Below are 16358 nucleotides of genomic sequence, written 5' to 3' on the forward strand. Positions count from 1 at the left end.
CTGAGTTCCAGTTCAACCTCAGCCCTTACCTGCCCACCCTCTTCTCCCACAACAGCCCTCCTTTCCTTCCTGCCGCCCTTCCTTTAAAACTTTTATTTTACCTCAGGTCGCAGCGGTGTCAGTGAAAGTGGCATGCTCGGCTCGGCTGGCCTCCAGCCTTCCCTTTCCTTCCCTCTCAGTGTCCTGCCCTCACGGAAAGAGGAAACTACATCAGAGGAGGACCAGGACACTGAGAGGGAAGGGAAGGATGGAGGCGAGCCGATTACGTAGTAGCTCATTTGCATACGGGTTACAAACCCAGTCAGTCAGCCATCCATCCAGGGACGCAGATTGACAAATTATTATATAGGAGATTTGTACATCCTATAACCAAATGGAGGTTTAAAATTAGACACTTTATTTATGTAATGTAGAGTCCCTGTACATACTGTATATAGGTAAAAACAAAGAGAAAAATTAAGACAAGGATGATAGAATACAAGAGTTGTATTAACAGAGCTACTTTGACAGCACCATTAGTTGAACATTGTCTCCAGAAAAGCTATTCTTTTGATGAATTAAAATGTTGTGTTCTTAAGGTGCTCAATATTAACTGGAGAGGTGGTGATACTGACAAATGGTTATTAAGAGATGAACAACGCTACATTTTTGAATTGAATTGAATCATGTTCGTGAGGAGCTTGCCAAACTAAAAGAAGACAGAGCGATGTAGCATGATGGGATACACCTGAGGGGGCTTAAGGAACTCGGAGAAGTTCTGTCAGCTCCGCTGACGGACCTCTTCAATGCTTCCTTAGAAACTGGAGTGGTCCCGGTGGACTGGAGAAGGGCGGATGTGGTTCCTTTGCGCAAGAGTGGAAGTAAGGAGGAGATTGGGAATTGCAGACCTGTCAGCCTGACCTCGGTGGTGAGTAAGCTAATGGACACACTTCTAAAGAGGAGGATTGTGAAATTTCTTGAACTAAATGGAATGCAGGACCTGAGGCAGCATGGCTTCACTAGTGGCAGGTCATGTCAGACGAACCTGACTGTCTTCTTCGACTGGGTGACCAAACAGTTGGATGTGGGAGGGGCGCTTGATGTGGTATACTTGGATTTCAGCAAAGCCTTTGACATGGTTCCGCACCGGTGACTGATAAATAAATTGAGTGCCCTCGGTATGGGACCTAGAGTAACTGATTGGGTTAAAAATTGGTTGAATGGTAGGAGACAGAGGGTAGTGGTAAATGGAGCTTGCTCTGAAGAAAAGGATGTCGTCAGTGGAGTACCACAGGGATCGGTCCTAGGGCCACCTCTTTTTAACGTCTTTGTGACTGATATTGCGGAACGGCTGTCTGGTAAGGTTTGTCTTTTTGCGGATGATACTAAACTCTGCAACAGGGTGGACACCCTGGAGGGTGTGAATGACATGAGGAAGGACCTAGCGAAGCTGGAGGAATGGACCGATATTTGGCAACTAAGCTTTAATCCCAAAAAAGGCAGGGTCATGCACTTGGGTCACAAAAATCCAAGGGAACAGTACAGTATAGGGGGTGAAGTGCTTCAGTGTACGAAGGAAGAGCGGGACTTGTGTCTGATGACCTTAAAGCTTCCAAACAGGTAGAAAAAGCGACTGTCAAAGCCAGAAGGATGCTTAGGTGCATAAAGAGAGGCATGACCAGCAGGAAAAAGGAGGTGATAGTGCCGTTGTATAAGTCTCTAGTGAGGCCCCATTTGGAGTACTGCGTGCAGTTCTGGAGACCGCACCTACGGAAAGATATAAACAGGATGGAGTCAGTCCAGAGGGCGGCTACGAAATTAGTAAGCGGTCTTGAATGCAAAAATTATAGGGACAGGCTTATGAACCTCAACATGAATATGCTGGAAGAGAGGAGGGAGAAAGGAGACATGATAGAAACGTTTAAATATCTCAAGGGCATTTATGTACAGGAAGAGAGCCTTTTTCAAATGAAGGAGAGCTCTGGAATGAGGGGGCATATGACAAAGTTAAGAGGGAATAGGCTTAGGAGTAACCTAAGGAAATACTATTTCACAGAAAGGGTGGTGGAGGCATGGAATGGCCTCCTGGTGGAGGTGGTGGAGTCTAGGACTGTTCCAGAATTTAAAAAGGCATGGGATATGCATGTGGGATCGCTTAGGAATAGGAAGAATTAGGGGTTACAGAGGATGGGCAGACTGGGTGGCCTTTATCTGCTGTCATGTTTCTAAGTTTCTAATACAGTGAGACAGGCAGGTATACATTTCTTATAGGCAACGTATTGGTCTCCTTTTAGTTTAAGGATCATACATGGCTCTTTCTGGGGGGGGGGGTGTTCTGATGTCTGGTTGCCCCTTTTCAGTTTTTTTTTCTTATTTCCTTTCTTTATCCCCCTCTTCCTTCCCTCCTTCTTCTTTTCTCTGCCTTCTCCTTTTCCCCATTCCCTTCTTCGATCCCCTCTTCCTTTCCATTGCCCTTTCCTTATCCCACATGTATACTTTCCTTTTCCATAGGCATACTATTTCTGCTGTTGCTCACAATACCCCCTTAGAATACCCTCATAATGCAGCAGTGCTGTTTGGTTGTTAGTGATAAAAGGGCTTAAAAAAAAAACCCCATAAGTAGTGATTCTCATTCACTATGAGATGTTCAACTGGTTGATAAAACCAATCACTGTATCTTCATCAGTCCATTTGTATGACTTTAACTTTAATCTTCCTTCAATATATACGTTTTTACCACTTTTTATAATGTTTACTTAAAAATGCAACTTATCTTATTGGGGATTAATTGCCAACACAAATTCATGTTTTGCTGGTTGCTGCTTCAAGGCTCAATCCTCTTAATTTGAGCTCAAGGAAATCTTGAGCTCAAATTAAGGGGATTGAGCCTTGAAGCAGCAACAGGCAAAACATGAATTTGTGTTGGCAATTAATCCCCAATAAGATAAGTTGCATTTTTTAAGTAAACATTATAAAATGTGATAAAAACATTTAAATTCAAAGAAGATTGACGTTAAAGTTATACCTATGAACTGATGAAGATACAGTGATTGGTTTTATCAACCAGTTGAACATCTCATAGTGAATGAGAATCACTACTGATGGTCCATTTGGTAAGGGCCTTGTTTACTACTACTACTACTACTACTACTATTTAGCATTTCTATAGCGCTACAAGGCATACGCAGCGCTGCACAAACATAGAAGAAAGACAGTCCCTGCTCAAAGAGCTTACAATCTAATAGACAAAAAATAAATAAAGTAAGCAAATCAAATCAATTAATGTGGACGGGAAGGAAGAGAGGAGGGTAGGTGGAGGCGAGTGGTTACAAGTGGTTACGAGTCAAAAGCAATGTTAAAGAGGTGGGCTTTCAGTCTAGATTTAAAGGTGGCCAAGGATGGGGCAAGACGTAGGGGCTCAGGAAGTTTATTCCAGGCGTAGGGTGCAGCGAGACAGAAGGCGCGAAGTCTGGAGTTGGCAGTAGTGGAGAAGGGAACAGATAAGAAGGATTTATCCATGGAGCGGAGTGCACGGGAAGGGGTGTAGGGAAGGACGAGTGTGGAGAGATACTGGGGAGCAGCAGAGTGAATACATTTATAGGTTAGTAGAAGAAGTTTGAACAGGATGCGAAAACGGATAGGGAGCCAGTGAAGGGTCTTGAGGAGAGGGGTAGTATGAGTAAAGCGACCCTGGCGGAAGATGAGACGGGCAGCAGAGTTTTGAACCGACTGGAGAGGGGAGAGGTGACTAAGTGGGAGGCCAGCAAGAAGCAGATTGCAGTAGTCTAAATGAGAGGTGACAAGGGTGTGGATGAGGGTTTTGGTAGAGTGCTCGGAAAGAAAGGGGCGGATTTTACGGATGTTGTAAAGAAAGAAACGACAGGTCTTGGCAATCTGCTGGATATGAGCAGAGAAGGAGAGAGAAGAGTCAAAGATGACTCCAAGGTTTCGAGCTGAGGAGACAGGGAGAATGAGAGAGCCATCAACAGAAATAGAAAACGGGGGGAGCGGGGAGGTGGGTTTGGGGGGGAAAATGAGAAGCTCGGTTTTGGTCATATTTAATTTCAGGTGGCGTTGAGACATCCAGACAGCGATGTCAGACAAGCACGCTGAAACTTTGGTTTGGATGCAAGGTGAGATATCAGGGGTAGAAAGGTAGATTTGGGAGTCATCAGCATAGAGATGGTAGGAAAAGCCATGGGATGAGATTAATGAGCCAAGGGAAGAAGTGTAGATAGAAATGAGGAGGGGGACCAAGAACAGAACCCTGAGGTACGCCGACAGGCAGAGGGATAGAAGTAGAAGAGGATCCACCAGAGTGAACACTAAAGGTGCGGAGGGAGAGGTAGGAAGAGAACCAGGAAAGGACAGAGCCCTGGAATCCAAGTGAGGACAGGGTATCGAGAAGTATGCTGTGATCAACAGTGTCAAACGCAGCGGAAAGATCAAGAAGAATGAGGATGGAATATTGACCTCTGGATTTAGCCAGTAATAGGTCATTGGAGACTTTAGTAAGCGCAGTTTCGGTTGAGTGGAGAGGGCGAAAACCAGATTGTAGTGGGTCAAGAATAGCATGTGAGGAGAGAAAATCAAGGCAGCGGCGGTGAACAGCACGCTCAAGTAATTTGGAGAGAAAAGGAAGGAGGGAGATGGGTCGGTAATTAGAGGGACAAGTAGGGTCGAGTGAAGGCTTCTTAAGGAGAGGTGTGACCACAGCCCACACTAAAAATTAGCATATGCTAACACTAGAGACACACATAGGAATATACTACTACTACTACTTAACATTTCTAAAGCACTACTAGGGTTATGCAGCGCTGTACAGTTTAACAAAGAAGGATAGTCCCTGCTCAAAGGAGCTTACAATCTAAAGGACGAAATGTAAAGTTGGGGCAGTCTAGATATCCTGAATAGAGGTATAATGTTTATGTGCCGAAGGCGACATTGAAGAGGTGGGCTTTGAGTAAGGATTTGAAGATGGGCAGCGAGGGGGCTTGACGTATGGGCTCAGGGAGTTTATTCCACGCATAGGGTGAGGCGAGGCAGAAAGGGCGGAGTCTGGAGTTGGCGGTGGTGGAGAAGGGTACTGAGAGGAGGGATTTGTCCTGTGAGCGGAGGTTACGGGTAGGAGCGTAAGGGGAGATGAGGGTAGAGAGGTAATGAGGGGCTGCAGATCGAGTGCATTTGTAGGTAAGTAGGAAAAGCTTGAACTGTATGCGGTACCTGATCGGAAGCCAGTGAAGTGAATTGAGGAGAGGGGTGATATGGGCATATCGGTCCTGACGGAAGATAAGACGTGCAGCAGAGTTCTGAACGGATTGAAGGGGGGATAGATGGCTAAGTGGGAGGCCAGTGAGGAGTAGGTTGCAGTAGTCAAGGCGAGAGGTAATGAGAGAGTGGACGAGTGTTCGGGTGGTATGCTCAGAGAGGAAAGGGCAAATTTTGCTGATGTTATAGAGAAAGAAGCGACAGGTCTTGGTTATCATATGAATATATGGGTGTCTCCAGCATTAGTGTGTGCTAATTTCTAGTGCATGCTAAAAACGCTAGCTCTGCTTAGTAAACGGGACCTAAAAGTTGAAGGCTACAACCATAGGCACCCCGTATAAGAGGCTTGGGGAGGCTAAGCCTCCCCAGCCCAATCATGGACGTCCCTTGGCTGCTAGGTGGGGCGCAGGGGGAGCGGTCGCCCCCCCAAACAGATCTTTAAATCAGTGACCGCTCTCTGCCTCCTCCCCCTCCTGCGCAAGTCTTGCCCGCCCGCCCCCCCATCGCATCCGCGTGGTCACTCACTCCGGCCTGAGGCGTTGTAATCCCTCCCAGGATCTGCCCGCCCTGGCACCCTCTTCTCCCCCCAAGGATCCTTTTTCTTTCATTTTATTTTAAATTTACCTGACCTCCGAGTTTGACCGCATGGGCAGCAGCGTCGCTGGAAGCGCTCCCCTCCCGAGTCCCGATGTCTCTAGCAGAAGCTTCCTGATTTGTTCATTCTCAGTGTCCCGCCCTCGAGGATGAATGAATGAATGAATCAGGAAGCTTCTGCTAGAGACGTCGGGACTCGGGAGGGGAGCGCTTCCAGTGACGCTGCTGCCCATGCGGTCGGGCTCGGAGGTCAGGTAAATTTAAAATAAAAGAAAAAAGATCCTTGGGGGGAAAAGAGGGCGCCAGGGCAGGCAGGCAGGCAGTTGGACATGGGAGCGGGAGGGCAAGGGAGAGAGGACCATCTGGACATGGATGGCAGGGCTCAGGGAGAGAGGGGAATTGCTGGTTAGGGATGAATGGAGGGGACAGGGGATAGAGGAGCATGGATGGGAGGGCAGGGCTCAGGGAGAGATGGGAATTGCTTTATAGGGATGAATGGATGGGGCCGGGGACAGAGGAGCATGGAGAGGAGGGAAGAGAGATGAAGGAGATGAAATGAGGGGAAAGGAAGAGAGGAGAAAAACTGCACATGGATGGAGAAAATAGGCAGAAGCTGGATCCATTGGACAGTCAAGTCTGCGGAGGACCCAGCTTTTACTTACGGATGTAGGACAAGAAATGAAGAAGAAAGGCGGAAAGTAAAGAAATAAATGGAAAGGAAGCCCTGGAAACAGAGTTAAGAGGACAGATAGCAGCAGAATCGGATACTGGGCCAGCATGATCAGAAAAACAAAGTCACCAGACAACAAAGGTAGAAAAGATCATTTTATTTTCATTACTAGTAAAAAAGGCCCGTTTCTGTAGGCAAGAAAACGGGCCTTAGGCAGGCAAATTTCCCCCCCCCCTCGCGCTACGGCCCCCTCGACCCCCCTTCCGCGAACCTATCGATCCTCCCCCGTGCCAGTGAAAACCGCCCCCCCCCGCCACCGCCGCCGTTGTTGTGCTACCTGTGCTTACAGCCGAAGTGTTGTTCTGCGCTTTGCGTAGTTTCCTCAATCATTTTGTCTGGAAGTTCCTCTGCATGCGTCTGATGTCAGACGCACGCAGATAAACTTTCAGTGAAGATGATTGAGTAACCTACGTGAATGGCAGAACAACACTTCGGCTGTCAGCACAGGTAGTGCACAACGGTGGCGGGGGGGGGGCGTTTTTCGGCGGTCCGGGGGGGGGGGGGTTTGACAGGTTCACGGAAGGGGGGATCGAGGGGGCCGTAGCGCAGGGGGTGACAGATGATTCCGAGGCAGTAGGAGGAGTAGGGAAATACGCTGCCCATGTTTCCCTACTCCTCCCGTTGCCTTGGAATCAGCTGTCTTGACGTCAGTGACATCTGTGCGTGTCTGCCTCGCAGACCACCTCCAGCCAGGGAGCCACGGTCCCAAGCACAGAACGTTGGAGGTGAGAATTATTATATAGGATAGTGTTTGGAATATGTCCACTTTGAGAATCAGGTGCTCAACATTAAAAGTTTATATTTATTTACTTATTTATGGCATTTTATCCCACATTAAACATGAATTAGGGTGTTTTGTGGCTGTACATGAGAATTGTGATATTATGATCCCTTGTTTCATATTGTTGACGGTCTACATTTTCTGTATGGGTGGTATATTGGTGTATTAGGTTCTGCCCAGTGTAATATTTATGGTACAGTAAGGTTCTGAGTGTGTTTTTGCACAAAGTTGTGCATAGTGTTTTGCAGTTGAGCGATTGTGGTTAGTATATGCTTTGAGCAACCACTTTATTCTTTGACATATGACACATATCTAATATCTAAATTTAATAAAAGGTATTAATTGTGACTTTTATTTTTATTTTTTTTTTTCTGTGTGTTATCAGACAATTATGGATTTAAGTTCCACCCCTGGCCCCACCCCCTAACCCCGCCCCCTTTAGCCTCCCCAAACAGTTGGGCCACCCACCGCCTATGGCTACAACTCTACTGTGTGTGTGTAAATATAATCCTTGTATGCCATCATTAGGCAGGGGTAACTGTTTATTTTCAATACAAAAGTTTTTAACTTGCTTTTAATACAAGTATGTAATCATTTTACATAGGCATACTGTTTCTGCTGCTGCTGCCAATACCCCCTAGAACCCCCCTCCCCCAGGATATTCTCACTACACAGAAGTTCTGTTTGCCTTCAAGGGTTTTTAAAACAGTTTTTAATACATGTATAGTCCTTTTATAGGCATATTGTTTCTGCTGCTGCTCACAATAGCCCTCACATTTTTACTATCACTTGTTTTGTTAATGAAAAGGTGTTTGTTTTTTTTACATTCTGTCCATATTTCTTGCCTCTGCTCACAATACCCCTTAGCATACCCCCCTTATGCAGCAGTACTATTCGCCTACAATAACATCAGACTTCACTCATGCCGTTGCTTTTCTTCAATGTGAAAGTACAGATGGTCTCTCAATATGTGTATATGCAGCCTTTCGAGACCATGTATGTGTGAGCCCAGCAGGTCTCGTTCCCCTCTTCCAGTTGCCCGTTTATTTATTTATTTATTCATATTTTACTAACGACATTCTTACTTTCGGAGCTCTGATCCGCGCTCACAGTACCCCCTTGAGGATCCCCTTCAGGAAGACAGGACTGGCTTCAAATACAGGCATGCGCTCGCTGGCGTTCTTAGTTTTGTTTTACTTTGCAGCGACCACGAATGTGTGAGCTTAGTGAATCCCTTAGATATATTAATACATTTCTTTTCCTCTTTTTTTATTTTTAAAGTTGTTAGAGACAGTTTTCAAAGTTTAAGAAAAGAGATCTGTTTCTTTTTGAATGAAATCCTTGCTGTTTCTAGGTTTGTTATGATGGATGAGGTAAGACCCTGCACCCTAAACACTTACAGTAGAATAAGAGGTATTTCATGTTCCGATATATAAAACATTGAAGTATTTTTCTGTAGTAGTTTTGGCACTTCTGGTTTTAAGTAATTGAAAAGTAGAGTTTTAGTTTTAGATAAAGGGTTGATGAAAGACGTTAACTACACTAGACAATTTTAATTTTTATATTGATTTATATATATGATTACCTTATATATTCAATCACTTAGTCTAGATTGATTTTTCTCTGATACAGAAGTAATGATAGCATTATTCTTTATGCAGAGAAATCTTTGTTATTTTCTAGTTTTTTCTAGTAAAAGTCTTTCTGTTTCAACACTGTTTTGAATGGTGTAGCAGTATCTGTGTTGGATTAACTGACTGTAAGCTTACATTTTCTTAACTAAGACCTTTGCATTTATAATTTTATTATTTACTTATATAATAAAATTATATAATATGAGAGGCTTGCTCACATTGAAAATCAAGGTCATCTGATGCTTGTGAATACTTTTATTCTTTATTTGTAATATATGTAACATAAGCTTTTTTATGTATAGTTGGCTTCCTATGTATGCACTATATATGTATATATATGTACTCGTTATTAGAAATTATTTTTATGTATTTTTCTAAATGAGGTTATGTATATCTAATTTATTCAGTATGGGGTCCTTTTATTAAGGTGCGCTAATGGATTTAGTGTGCACTAAATGATGATAAGCCTATTATATTCCTATGGGTGTCTTATCATTTAGCGCAAGCTAAATCTGTTAGTGCACCTTAGTAAGAGGACCCTGATGTCTTTTGAAGGTTATACGCTTTTTAAAAAAAAAATAGGAAGTCTGCTTCTTTTTAATTCATTTTAAGGTTTTTCGTATGTTTGATTTATGATGTTTTTATATGTATATGTTTTTACATTTAAATGTATGGATAAATGTTTTAAAGCAGTTTGTAATAATTTATTAATATGTATGTATCTAATGTATATTATTTCAATCCTAGGACCCCTGATGCAGGCACTTGCTGAAACATGGCCATGTTGGGTCATCAATAAATTACTAACCTGAGTGTGGTTCCAGTGACATCATTATCCCCCTGACCATCTCTGCTTTGTGCTGTTTCTCTCTTTTGTGGAATATTTTTTTGTTTTTCTCCTATTTCTCTTCTGGTACGCTAAGATCAATAATACAAGCACCGTAGGAAAAAAGCTAAATTGATTGAGCTGATGCACCGTAGCCTCTGAATTTCAAACGGAGGCATCCTGACAAGTGGAAAGGTGTCTTAATTTTGGTGGCGGATGGTTGCTCAGGCATGGAGGGGTTGCTGGTGAACAGTTGTGCCTTTTGAAGATGGTTTTCTTTGGGATTACACATGGAGAAAGGCTGCCAGTGAAAGGGGGAGCTGGCTGGTGATTGTTATTGATATTTTACTCAGGTGAACTGTTTTCAATGGCTCCATCTCCCAGGATAAGCAGCAGGAAAGATGTCAACACCTTGCCAAGTATGTCGTCAACTTTTTGGGCGATCATGATCTTGGCTAGCCTCCTAATCGCATACTGCAGTAAGTACACATTTGTCGTCACGTGTCCACGGGATGTTCATACCTGCCCTTTACTTGCCTTGGAACTGTTATTGATGTTAGATTTTCAAATAGTAGTACAATAATTTCTCCTGGTAGCCTTACTGCCCCAGTCATCCCTTTCTAGTTCTCTTTTCATCCAGTCAGTACCGGTCTCGGCACGCTTTGAAAAGATTTGTATGACTGCAACTTTCCTATTTCTGTTCTCTGTTCAGTTTGGCTTTGCACTGAACTTATACGATAGATATATGTGCTGGTACATTCATTGCAAATCCAAAATGTGTTTATATGTTTTACCAAATGAGTGTAACACCATATTTATGAACAACCATGCCGTTGGATCGTAGTTTTTCCTCTACACCTATACTCTGAATCAGTATGTGTACATTTGTTTTCCCCCAGCAAAGAATACTAATTCCGATGACAGATGTCTTAATATCACTAGGACCATATGTGACTCTCTGACTGTGAAATTGCATTGGAACAGACCCCAGAATTTACTTAACACTGCTTCAGCACTGTATTAAACCAACACCATCTTTTTTTTTTCCACATCTTGCTCTCTGATAGCTTATCTCTTGATTTCTGTATATTAGTTGTGCCTGGCAGCTAACTTTCTGGCTTGCTTCACGTATATTAGTTATTAAATAAGCAAGACGCAATGTGTGAAACGTGGAAGACTGAGTATTCACACCATAGCAGTAGTTTTGAAGGCACTGTTTCATTTCTTTAGGATCTTTCTAATATATATATATATATTCTATTTTGATTGTGCACCTAATATGCTAATTTTTCTTTTCTCAGTGCTATACAGGTCCATTTAATAAAAATATGAACTGAAAAAATAAAAATGAAAGTACAGTTGAGGATGTCCAATCCATCTTTCCATCATTCATTAACCGTATCCTGCACTGCAGCAGACACAGCCCTACTTTTAACAGGAGTAAATTAGTCTCATCCCTTTCAACAATGTTTCCCATGTGTTCTGGGAAGGTGAATTGTCTGGGAGTATGTGGCACTGATAATCCTTTTTGTTAGTTTAATCTTAAGCAGAAACAGAGCACGAAGCTTGTCGTGTTGAAATGTAAAGGGTGCAGACTTTGATGAAGAAGAAATGGATTCATGCGTTTAAAGAAGGTGCCTGCAGCACTCTTCCATCCTAGTTCTGTTCACTGTAACCTTGTCAAGTCTGTCTTCTCTCATCCACTGGATGAGACCTCAAGTACTTCATTGATCTTATGTACGAATGTACAGTATAACCATGAAGATAGAGTCGGAGCATAGATGGACCTAATATGTAAATAGGTGGCATAGAGAGAGTTCTAAATTTTAATCTTAAATATTGCTAGAAGGAAGTATTTGTCCCACCGTGAGTTCTGTTTTTATACTGCATTAAATATTGTTGCCACTGATGTCTCGAAATGGTCCTGCATCCCTTTTGAAATTAAATCTGCATTAATTAACATTCAGATTCCTTTCTGCCAAAGTAGCATTGTCAGATAATGACGCTGTAAGTTAGATTTACAGCAGGGATGGTAGCCATCTGTTGATCATTTTCCAGTTTCCTGCTTGAGCATCTTTGAAAGACAGAGTCGCTAAGGGTTAACTATAAATTTCAGCAGATCCTTTTCCTGAGGACATATCATAGAAGCTTTGTCATTTTTTTTTCCACGAAGATCAGATGAAAATTGTTCAGTAGTCTATTCAAAGAGGGGTAAGGGGGGATGGATGCAGAATTCTGCAATACTTCATTCACTTCAGATTCAATCTTCATTCCTCTGTACTTATTTTTAGCTCAAAGGCTGTACTGCCTACTGAGGCTGAACCATCCAATTGCTAACTGCAATAAGCAGACAGACAATCTCTTGATGAGTTTAAATGAACAATCACTAATTATTTTTGTGAGCAAATCCTGCACCAGCCTGCTCTATTCAAATATGCTTTTCATGCTGCAGTGTTCAGATTCTGCAGTGTCGATTCACAACAACATTTATGTTAACCTTTTAGTGACACAATGACTGAGGAAGCAAGCTCACATTTAAATCGAATAAAACAGTATATCTGCTGAAGTGCTAGAGCATTTATACATGATTGATAGCTGTATTTGGGACTGCCTGCATATGAAGAGTCCTGTGCTGAGGAAGGATACACAATTTTAAAAAGTCATTTATTTAAACTGTTATACGTTATACAATTGCATTATGATCAGTCTCATAAAGTTTTAAGATATTCTAATATTTAATACTTCCACTACATGGAAAACAGGTCAAACTCAGAAAAAAAAACTTTACATATCCTTAATCAGTGGAAGGAAATATGAAGAAAATTATTATATCCAATATAACTGGCTGATGGAGGGAGTGCATGGTGTTATTTATTGAATGAGTTTTCATGAGTTTGAGGATGAGGGGATGGTCCAGGATTGATTTATTGCGTTCTTGTTATGTTGTAATAACAGTGGAAGGCAGTTGTATCTGATGGGTTGGATTTGACTGTGTATTATTGTTTATATGTATTTTGAATATATGGATGCTTTTTTATTGTGATCTGCCTATAAGCAAAATGCTTTTGTGAAAAATGAACAATAGAATCAGAATTCAGTTGTCACATTTCAATTTGTCCATGCCTATGTATATAGCAGAAAGCACGCATCATTTACAAATATATAGATCTAGAGATTTAATTTACTTAAAATTCAGTTAAAATGTATTTAGCTGGCAAAATAAGCTCAGACTTTAGTAGCAATCCCTTTTTATGTTGATAGTCTAGCTAGTATGACTGGCTATATCGGATCTCTGAAGTTACAATCCTAGGGAAGACAGCGCTTGTGAGAAGTATGTAAAATTGGACTATTCTGTCTGCCTTGCTCATGTATTCACTCAGAGTATTCGTGCTGACAAACCACGCTTAGTATCGTTATCTGAAATGTGCATTTGCTTTAATTTGAATTTTATTTCTAGGGATACTTCAGTCAACTATATTGTCACACTACCTGGATCTATTGATGAACTGTAGACTCTAAGCCATCTTATAAATATCATACAAGATTTATGTAGACGGGGAGGGAAATGCCAGATAAATACAGTAGCTTTTGCATTTTTTTTTACTTGATTAATTATGCTTTCTGATTTGGCAGTTATTGTGCAATATATTATTTTGTTCTTAAATGTTTAGAATCATATGCAGGGATATTGGCTCCATCCTATGGTTAAAGTAAGACCTGCAGTACACCAATTAGGCTGGTTTCCATAGCGATGCAGTCTTGTCTTCCTTCATGTTCCGATAGGGATGTACTGAGTTATAACTGCAGGCACTTATAGGAGAAGGCAAGACAAATATCAGATGTTGAAAATTCTTCTAAAGTGCCACTAGTAGATTTGTGTAAGACTACAATATCCCAGTGATTTTTTTTCATGGAGAACAGGAGTTGAAGACACCGTGCAATTATATGTAATATATTTTTGAGGAGTTGATCATGACACAAGTTGTTGGGAATGTGTATATTAAGAGTCTCAGCTGAGAGGTTTCTGGAGTGTGATGGTCTAATGTGTGTCAGTTTTCATAAATTAAACATATACACAGTGATCTTCAAACTAGACCTTACTGCAGAACTTGTGAATGCATGCCTATTTGTTCTGTTTGTAATCATAGCCTATGAATGTTTGCTCGGGTTAGAAAGAAATTAATTACATAATTCTGTTCCTGAAGCTGCATTTTTGAGACAAATTTGCAACGTAGGTGTTGTTTTTCAAGGCACTATGGGATCCTTTTACAAAGGCATGCTGAAAATGACTTGCGTTAGTATAGGCCCGGATTTTGGGTGTGCGCCGAACCATTTTTTTTTAGCACGCCTGTAAAAAAGGACTTTTTTAAAATTTTTGCCGAAAATGGACCTGAGGCAAAATGAAAATTGCCGTACGTCCATTCTGGGTCTGAGACCTTACCTCCAGCCATTGATATAGTGGTAAAGACTCACGCGGTAACCAGGCGGTAATGATCTACCCGTGCCAAATGCCACTTGGCGCGCATCCGCTATGAGCGCCCAAAACTAAAAATATTTTTCAAAAGCGCATATTGGACGCGCGCCAAAAATGAAATTACTGCAAGAACCACACAGTAGTTGGACGGCAACTCAATTTTGGCATGCGTTGGGTGTGCGTAGACGCTTACACGGCTTAGTAAAAGGGCCTCTAAATTATTTGTTTGAGGCTAACTGGTCATTTTCAGCAGCCAACTCAAAACTAGCTATTTGGAGGGCATTCCAGGGGCGGAGTCAGCACTTTATACAGTTCTCCATTGTCGGGCTGAATATCTCACTTAGGGGTCCTTTTACTAAGTTGCGCTAACAGATTTTGCACAAGTGAAATGATAAAACGCCCATAGGAAGATAATGGGCATCTTATCATTTAGAGCACGTTTATCATTAGCACGCACCAAATCTGTTAGCGCAGCTTCGTAAAAGGACCCCTAAGCCAGCTATAGTTTTGCTGGCTCTGTAAACCCGGAAATTCAATGCTAGAACCTGGTGGTGGTCAGCAAAACTGGTATTTTAGTGTATCATTTACAATATTTAAATATGAACTTTTATATTTAATAGACATGAAGGGGCATTTTCAATATGCCGTCTAAGTCCACCTTTGGACGTTTTGCTCAAAACGTCCAGAATCCAGGTGGTGAATATAGCGATTTTCGAAAAGGCAAAACATCTTTTTTGTTTTTAATAGCCACTTCCTAGATGTTTCTGTGCTCTGTGCATTTATCTTTTTGGTCCATTAAAAAAAAAAAAAAAGTCTGTGAAAAACGCACAAAATCAAGCCATTGGGATGTAGGAGGAACCATCATTCTTAGACTGGCCACACAGACATTATTATTAGCATTTGTATAGCGCTACCAGACGCACGCAGCGCTGAACACCTCCCAGCAGAGCAGTGAGGCACCCTAGGGAGCACTGCAGTGGACTTCACATAAAAGCTCCCAGGTACATATCTCACCACTACCCCTTACAGTGTATGGTGAACCTTCCAAAACCCACCAAAAACTTACTGTACCTAACTATACACCGCTACAATAGCCCTTATGGCTGCAAGTGTCACAGTGAGTTTTTGGTGGGTTTTCGGGGGCTGATACATTCCACCACAAGTGTAACAGTTACAGTGGACTATGGTCCTGGGTCTCCTTCTCCACAGTGCACTAGGCGACTCCAGGGACCTGCTTGCTGCACTATTAGGACTGGCCATAACATCTGAAGCTGTCATAGAGGCTGGTATGTACTGTTTCTTTCATATTTTGGGGGGAGTGGGAGGGGTCGGTGACCACTGAGGGATTAAGAGGGGGTTATTCCTTTCTTCCTCCAGTGGTTATCTGGTCATTTAGGGCACTTTTTTGTGACTTAGTCCTTATTAAAATATGTCTAGCTCAAAACATCTTCGTTTTAGTCTTGGAATTTTTTTGTTTTCCCGTTGATTGTTTGCTGTAACCAATATTGTGGATTACACCTATTTCTTTGCAATCTCTTTTCTTGGTAACAAAAAACAAACACCCAAACAAACACAAAAAAAGGTGTGTTAAAATAATTTGTTCGCTTTCTGCAACAGATTTGGGGGGAAAATGATATTTTCAACAACCTGAAACCAGGCTAAACCCATCTGATTTGACTTCAAATTGTTTATCTAAATCTCTCTAATACTGAGGTCTAACAACTGGGCCAAATGGACCTCCTATGGTAATTCAGTTCTTTTTTATTTAAAAGCTAACTTTTAAATGAGAACCTATGGAGGTGTTAAATTGCAAATGTTAATTCTCTTTTATTTGAACAATATGGGGCTCATTTTCAAAAGTTAAAAATGTTTAAAAAGTGGCAAAAAGCAGCGTTTGGATGTTTTGCTTGTCAAAATGTTCAAATTGCTATTTTTGAAACACATTTTCTGAATGTTTTTCTATGCTGTTCAAAATGCGATCAAATCACAAGGGGGCGTATTAAGGGTGGGATTTGGGCATTCCAAACACTTGGACGTTTTTCTGCCACAATGGAACATTAACTGAGAGAAAT

The sequence above is a fragment of the Microcaecilia unicolor genome, chromosome 10, assembly GCF_901765095.1.
Source record: "Microcaecilia unicolor chromosome 10, aMicUni1.1, whole genome shotgun sequence".
NCBI lineage: Eukaryota > Metazoa > Chordata > Amphibia > Gymnophiona > Siphonopidae > Microcaecilia > Microcaecilia unicolor.